The 8,406-nt window shown below is 44.7% G+C and overlaps 1 non-coding gene across 1 annotated transcript; it reads right to left on the reverse strand.

The window, feature by feature from the left end:
* Positions 1 to 1,716: 1,716 nt before the first annotated feature.
* On the reverse strand, positions 1,717 to 1,788 carry TRNAE-UUC (transfer RNA glutamic acid (anticodon UUC)). The gene has a single exon. It is a non-coding gene; the product is annotated as a tRNA-Glu (tRNA).
* Between the last annotated feature and the right edge of the window lie 6,618 nt (positions 1,789 to 8,406).

Below are 8,406 nucleotides of genomic sequence, written 5' to 3' on the forward strand. Positions count from 1 at the left end.
CCTCATTAATACAACTGTGCCCCAGTAACTTCTGACTGCCCTTTGACCCCACAGACTGGCACATATATGTCATCAGACTATAGCACCGTGGTACATATGCACACATGTGCATGTACACGTCAGGCAGTTTTTTATTCATTTATATGCTAATACTGTTCAGCATCAGGATGTGATGTCGAAGGAGAAAGGTGGAGAGCGCCGAAGTCTCTGGTATTTCAAGACAAAACTAGAGACCTTTTCACACTCATATACTCCTCCAGGCAGATCTTCCACTGCAAATGCAAGTTATATGAGTCCAGCTGAAAACTGTTTATTTTTGGGTACTTGCTTTAGTCAAAGGTTACCATTTGCAACTCACAAAAAAAAAGCAAAGGGCAATTTCATACATTAACACTTTGGTAAAGTCGTTCTTTCACACCATACATTTCCGTAAGTTTCTCTCTCCTTGTAAGTTATCCGGTGTGAAGGCCGCGTGGAGTCAGGTCCACACTGTGCATCTTACTGTTGTGTAGCCAGAGTAGAGAGGTGTCCACACAGACACAGGACGTAGACAACACCTGTGTGTAGCATCACGTGCCCCCAGCAACACCTATAGAATAATGTATAGGTGCCCCCAAGACGCAGAAACCACGAGGGGAATGAAAACAGGAAGAGACGGGTTATGTCAGAGATACAAATGGTTTCCTGCTCAAGACCTGCAATAAATTAAAACAAAAGTATTATTACAAACATTCCAGGTCCTACCGATATTGGAACTCAGATTGCTGGATTCAGAGTCCAGAGTGCTAATCATTACACAATGGAACCAACGTCCACGATCCTCAACCCTAGGAGTCCTGAAGCAGTGTCAGTCGCCACCTACTGTCTATCGCTTGAATTCGTTCACACTGTAAATCAAACATGACAAGTCCAACAGCACAACTAAAATGTGTATTTCACAAGTAATAACATAAAAACAGAAATATACTTTTGCTGATGCAGAAACAAAGAAAACGTCTCGTCTGATGCTTCGAAATCTCCATTTAGCATGGCCCCTCAACTTACCACCAAGAGTCCTTGCACGGCTGGGAACCTTTGTAAAAGACTCAGTGGGTCACTGTGAATGCAGCAGATCTTCACCCCTGTATTTCTTACAAAGAAGCAGAGTTTTATTCCAGGTACAGGAGGCATCTCTGGTGTCTGATACTACCTGTAGTGTTCAGCCTACCCTCTCTGAGAGAGCAGCAGTGAGGGTACAAAGCACACTGATTGCAAAATGTGGACACTGCAAACAGCAGCTGCAATATCACAGATGATATAAAACACATAAAGTGCTCAAGTCTTATACTAGAAACAACACAGCAGGGGAATCATGTCATAAAACAAATGATGAACCCACAGTATGGACGGGGCAGGTAATAAAATGCGAATTTCCCATGGTGGGACCACAGTCAATTGGTGCCTTCTTCTCTGTGCCCCGGTCTCATTATATAATCTGTACTTTTTGTTGTGCAATAAAAGAAAAACAAGGAATAACCCTTCATAGTATTAATGTACAGGTCAAGGGCTGGGGAGAGAGGGCAGTAGATTTGGGGGTCGGTGTAAACCTCTGACGGCATTAGATGGAAGCAGAAGACAAAGCAAGTGACATTTATTAAGACTTTAGGTGCATTTAGGTTTATAGAAAAAAACTGAGAAAGATTAAAATGTCTGAGTAGTGAAAAACAAAAAATGGATTTCCCATACCGGGAGTTGAACCCGGGCCACCTGGGGGAAAACCAGGAATCCTAACCGCTAGACCAGATGGGAACTGTGACCTCTTCATACAGCTCAGTGTATGTGAGGTGTCTCCCAAGGTCACACGGCATTCCGTACACTGAGAGTTATATTGTTCTTCTCAGTAGTACACAATCAATTGGGGTAACAGACACCTCACTTCTGACAAAAGAGAAGGAATGACCAGAAGTCATCATTTCTGCCACAACCTGTCAGGTCTCATTATTTACAACTTTAGAACTTCTACACATACACAGAGCCCAGGACACGGAGGACAGCAGCAGTCCCTGCATTGACTATTACTAATCCCTCCCCTTGAGCCAGACAAAGCCACGCCCCTCCCCCAGGACACCCCTTGACTCCTGGGTTTCCTCACCAGACTGATGGCCCCACAGACCCCTCTCCAGTTATCTTCCAGCTGCTTCCTTGACGACACTCCCCTGCACCTGTCACAGGCTCCAGGCTGCCCTCCTGGGGCTCGAGTTATACTCCTTCTCTATCTACTAACAGCACCGACTCCAGTCCTGACACTGGATTGGTACACACAGAGAAGAAGCAGCTCAGAAGTAGTCTGGGTTGTTCCCAGGTACCTCCATCTTCACAGAGTGACCGCCAGGGGGCAGCACAGCCAAAGCACTCACAGCCCACAAGCCTACAAACCATCAATTGGATGTCAGCAGCCTTGTCAGAGGCACAGAGACTAGTAATTCCATAGTATTTTGGGACAGCAGAGGAAGAAGCAAGTGCTGAGCTGAAGTGGTCACTGCTGTTTTGTCACAACACCAGACATATGTTGTTAAAAGCATGTAAGCGCACATTCTTAGGCATTCTCGGTCGTCTTCTCCCTTTCTGACATTATACCAATTGTATACACCCGAATGGAAAAAAGTTAAAATATAAGGTACTAGGAATATGCGCCAAAGGTAGGCAAATTAAACATTTCAAGTACAAATATTACCTTATTTATTGATGTAAAATGTAAACAAGTTAGACTGAAAATATGTGTGTGTGTTTACAAAGGATGTCTAAAGTGTATGATGTGAGGTCAGGTTGCAGTTCACTACTTGCACTTGCGCCTTTCACAAGCGTGAGTACCCAGTTACACTAATGTCTGCTCTGACTTGTTATTCTGAGAGTCATGTGCTAAAGGGGGGCTTCCACCCTAGTTTGAGGGACCAGAGTACGAATGCCCCAGGGCACAGGAAGTACACAGTCCTCATTGATACAACTGTGGCCCAGTAACTTCTGACTGCCCTTTGACCCCACAGACTGGCACATACATGTCATCAGACTATACCACCGTGGTACATATGCACACATGTGCATGTACACGTCAGCCAGTTTTTTATTCATTTATGTGCTAATACTGTTCAGCATCAGGATGTGATGTCGAAGGAGAAAGGTGGAGAGAGCCGACGTCTCTGGTATTTCAAGACAAAACTAGGGACCTTTTCACACTCATATACTGCTCCAGGCAGATCTTCCACTGCAAATGCAAGTTATATGAGTCCAGCTGAAAACTGTTTATTTTTGGGTACTTGCTTTAGTCAAAGGTTACCATTTGCAACTCACAAAAAAAAAAGCAAAGGGCAATTTCATACATTAACACTTTGGTAAAGTCGTTCTTTCACACCGTACATTTCCGTAAGTTTCTCTCTCCTTGTAAGTTATCCGGTGTGAAGGCCGCGTGGAGTCAGGTCCACACTGTGCATCTTACTGTTGTGTAGCCAGAGTAGAGAGGTGTCCACACAGACACAGGACGTAGACAACACCTGTGTGTAGCATCACGTGCCCCCAGCAACGCCTATACAATAATGTATAGATGCCCCCAAGCCGCAGAAACCACGACGGGAATGAAAATAGGAAGAGACGGGTTATGTCAGAGATACAAATTGTTTCCTGCTCAAGACCTGCAATAAATTAAAACAAAAGTATTATTACAAACATTCCAGGTCCTACCGATATTGGAACTCAGATTGCTGGATTCAGAGTCCAGAGTGCTAATCATTACACGATGGAACCAACGTCCACGATCCTCAACCCTAGGAGTCCTGAAGCAGTGTCAGTCGCCACCTACTGTCTATCGCTTGAAATCGTTCACACTGTAAATCAAAAATGACAAGTCCAACAGCACAACTAAAATGTGTATTTCACAAGTAATAACATAAAAACAGAAATATACTTTTGCTGATGCAGAAACAAAGAAAACGTCTCGTCTGATGCTTTGAAATCTCCATTTAGCATGGCCCCTTAACTAACCACTAAGAGTCTTTGCACGGCTGGGAACCTTTGTAAAAGACTCAGTGGGTCACTGTGAATGCAGCAGATCTTCACCCCTGTATTTCTTACAAAGAAACAGAGTTTTATTCCAGGTACAGGAGGCATCTCTGGTGTCTGATACTACCGGTAGTGTTCAGCCTACCCTCTCTGAGAGAGCAGCAGTGAGGGTACAAAGCACACTGGTTGCAAAATGTGGACACTGCAAACAGCAGCTGCAATATCACAGATGATATAAAACACATAAAGTGCTCAAGTCTTATACTAGAAACAACACAGCAGGGGAATCATGTCATAAAACAAATGATGAACCCACAGTATGGACGGGGCAGGTAATAAAATGCGAATTTCCCATGGTGGGACCACAGTCAATTGTTGCCTTCTTTTCTCCGTGCCCTGGTCTCATTATATAATCTGTACTTTTTGTTGTGCAATAAAAGAAAAACAAGGAATAACCCTTCATAGTATTAATGTACAGGTCAAGGGCTGGAGAGAGAGGGCAGTAGATATGGGGGTCGGTGTAAACCTCTGACGGCATTAGATGGAAGCAGAAGACAAAGCAAATGACATTTATTAAGACTTTAGGTGCATTTAGGTTTATAGAAAAAAACTGAGAAAGATTAAAATGTCTGAGTAGTGAAAAAAAAATGGATTTCCCATACCGGGAGTCGAAACCAGGCCGCGTGGGTGAAAACCAGGAATCCTAACCGCTAGACCATATGGGAACTGTGACCTCTCCCTACAGCTCAGTGTATGTGAGGTGTCTCCCAAGGTCACACTGCATTCCGTACACTGAGAGTTATATTGTTCTTCTCAGTAGTACACAATCAATTGGGGTAACAGACACCTCACTTCTGACAAAAGAGAAGGAATGACCAGAAGTCATCATTTCTGCCACAACCTGTCAGGTCTCATTATTTACAACCTTAGAACTTCTACACATACACAGAGCCCAGGACACGGAGGACAGCAGCAGTCCCTGCATTGACTATTACTAACCCCTCCCCTTGAGCCAGACAAAGCCACGCCCCTCCCCCAGGACACCCCTTGACTCCTGGGTTTCCTCACCAGACTGATGGCCCCACAGACCCCTCTCCAGTTATCTTCCAGCTGCTTCCTTGACGACACTCCCCTGCACCTGTCACAGGCTCCAGGCTGCCCTCCTGGGGCTCGAGTTATACTCCTTCTCTATCTACTAACAGCACCGACTCCAGTCCTGACACTGGATTGGTTCACACAAAGAAGAAGTAGCTCAGAAGTAGTCTGGGTTGTTCCCAGGTACCTGCATCTTCACAGAGTGACCGCCAGGGGGCAGCACAGCCAAAGCACTCACAGCCCACAAGCCTACGAATCATCAATTGGATGTCAGCAGCCTTGTCAGAGGCGCAGAGACTAGTAATTCCACAGTATTTTGGGACAGCAGAGGAAGAAGCAAGTGCTGAGCTCAAGTGGTCACTGCTGTTTTGTCACAACACCAGACATATGTTCTTAAAAGCATGTAAGCGCACATTCTTAGGCATTCTCGTCGTCTTCTCCCTTTCTGACATTATACCAATTGTATACACCCGAATGGAGAAAAGTTAAAATATAAGGTACTAGGAATATGCGCCAAAGGTAGGCAAATTAAACATTTCAAGTACAAATATTACCATATTTATTGATGTAAAATGTAAACAAGTTAGACTGAAAATATGTGTGTGTGTTTACAAAGGATGTATAAAGTGTATGCTGTGAGGTCAGGTTGCAGTTCACTACTTGCACTTGCGTCTTTCACAAGTGTGAGTTCCCAGTTACACTAATGTCTGCTCTGACTTGTTATTCTGAGAGTCATGTGCTAAAGGGGGGCTTCCACCCTAGTTTGAGGGACCAGAGTACGAATGCCCCAGGGCACAGGAAGTACACAGTCCTCATTGATACAACTGTGGCCCAGTAACTTCTGACTGCCCTTTGACCCCACAGACTGGCACATATATGTCATCAGACTATAGCACCGTGGTACATATGCACACATGTGCATGTACACGTCAGCCAGTTTTTCATTCATTTATGTGCTAATACTGTTCAGCATCAGGATGTGATGTCAAAGGAGAAAGGTGGAGAGCGCCGAAGTCTCCGGTATTTCAAGACAAAACTAGAGACCTTTTCACACTCATATACTGCTCCAGGCAGATCTTCCACTGCAAATGCTATCATATGAGTCCAGCTGAAAACTGTTTATTTTTGGGTACTTGCTTTAGTCAAAGGTTACCATTTGCAACTCACAAAAAAAAAGCAAAGGGCAATTTCATACATTAACACTTTGGTAAAGTCGTTTTTTCACACCGTACATTTCCGTAAGTTTCTCTCTCCTTGTAAGTTATCCGGTGTGAAGGCCGCGTGGAGTCAGGTCCACACTGTGCATCTTACTGTTGTGTAGCCAGAGCAGAGAGGAGTCCACACAGACACAGGACGTAGACAACACCTGTGTGTAGCATCACGTGCCCCCAGCAACACCTATAGAATAATGTATAGGTGCCCCCAAGACGCAGAAACCACGAGGGGAATGAAAACAGGAAGAGACGGGTTATGTCAGAGATAAAAATGGTTTCCTGCTCAAGACCTGCAATAAATTAAAACAAAAGTATTATTACAAACATTCCAGGTCCTACCGATATTGGAACTCAGATTGCTGGATTCAGAGTCCAGAGTGCTAATCATTACACAATGGAACCAACGTCCACGATCCTCAACCCTAGGAGTCCTGAAGCAGTGTCAGTCGCCACCTACTGTCTATCGCTTGAATTCGTTCACACTGTAAATCAAACATGACAAGTCCAACAGCACAACTAAAATGTGTATTTCACAAGTAATAACATAAAAACTGAAATATACTTTTGCTGATGCAGAAACAAAGAAAACGTCTCGTCTGATGCTTCGAAATCTCCATTTAGCATGGCCCCTTAACTAACCACCAAGAGTCTTTGCACGGCTGGGAACCTTTGTAAAAGACTCAGTGGGTCACTGTGAATGCAGCAGATCTTCACCCCTGTATTTCTTACAAAGAAGCAGAGTTTTATTCCAGGTACAGGAGGCATCTCTGGTGTCTGATACTACCTGTAGTGTTCAGCCTACCCTCTCTGAGAGAGCAGCAGTGAGGGTACAAAGCACACTGGTTGCAAAATGTGGACACTGCAAACAGCAGCTGCAATATCACAGATGATATAAAACACATAAAGTGCTCAAGTCTTATACTAGAAACAACACAGCAGGGGAATCATGTCATAAAACAAATGATGAACCCACAGTATGGACGGGGCAGGTAATAAAATGTGAATTTCCCATGGTGGGACCACAGTCAATTGCTGCCTTCTTCTCTGTGCCCCGGTCTCATTATATAATCTGTACTTTTTGTTGTGCACTAAAAGAAAAACAAGGAATAACCCTTCATAGTATTAATGTACAGGTCAAGGGCTGGGGAGAGAGGGCAGTAGATTTGGGGGTCGGTGTAAACCTCTGACGGCATTAGATGGAAGCAGAAGACAAAGCAAGTGACATTTATTAAGACTTTAGGTGCATTTAGGTTTATAGAAAAAAACTGAGAAAGATTAAAATGTCTGAGTAGTGAAAAAAAAAATGGGTTTCCCATACCGGGAGTCAAACCCAGGACGCCTGGGTGAAAACCAGGAATACTAACCTCTAGACCATATGGGAACTGTTATCTCATCATACAGCTCAGTGTATGTGAGGTGTCTCACAAGGTCACACTGCATTCCGTACACTGAGAGTTATATTGTTCTTCTCAGTAGTACACAATCAATTGGGGTAACAGACACCTCACTTCTGACAAAAGAGAAGGAATGACCAGAAGTCATCATTTCTGCCACAACCTGTCAGGTCTCATTATTTACAACCTTAGAACTTCTACACATACACAGAGCCCAGGACACGGAGGCCAGCAGCAGTCCCTGCATTGACTATTACTAACCCCTCCCCTTGAGCCAGACAAAGCCACGCCCCTCCCCCAGGACACCCCTTGACTCCTGGGTTTCCTCACCAGACTGATGGCCCCACAGACCCCTCTCCAGTTATCTTCCAGCTGCTTCCTTGACGACACTCCCCTGCACCTGTCACAGGCTCCAGGCTGCCCTCCTGGGGCTCGAGTTATACTCCTTCTCTATCTACTAACAGCACCGACTCCAGTCCTGACACTGGATTGGTTCACACAAAGAAGAAGCAGCTCAGAAGTAGTCTGGGTTGTTCCCAGGTACCTGCATCTTCACAGAGTGACCGCCAGGGGGCAGCACAGCCAAAGCACTCACAGCCCACAAGCCTACGAATCATCAATTGGATGTCAGCAGCCTTGTCAGAGGCGCAGAGATTAGTAATTCCACAGTA

Source organism: Pleurodeles waltl, unplaced genomic scaffold (genome assembly GCF_031143425.1).
Source record: "Pleurodeles waltl isolate 20211129_DDA unplaced genomic scaffold, aPleWal1.hap1.20221129 scaffold_39, whole genome shotgun sequence".
NCBI classification, from domain to species: domain Eukaryota; kingdom Metazoa; phylum Chordata; class Amphibia; order Caudata; family Salamandridae; genus Pleurodeles; species Pleurodeles waltl.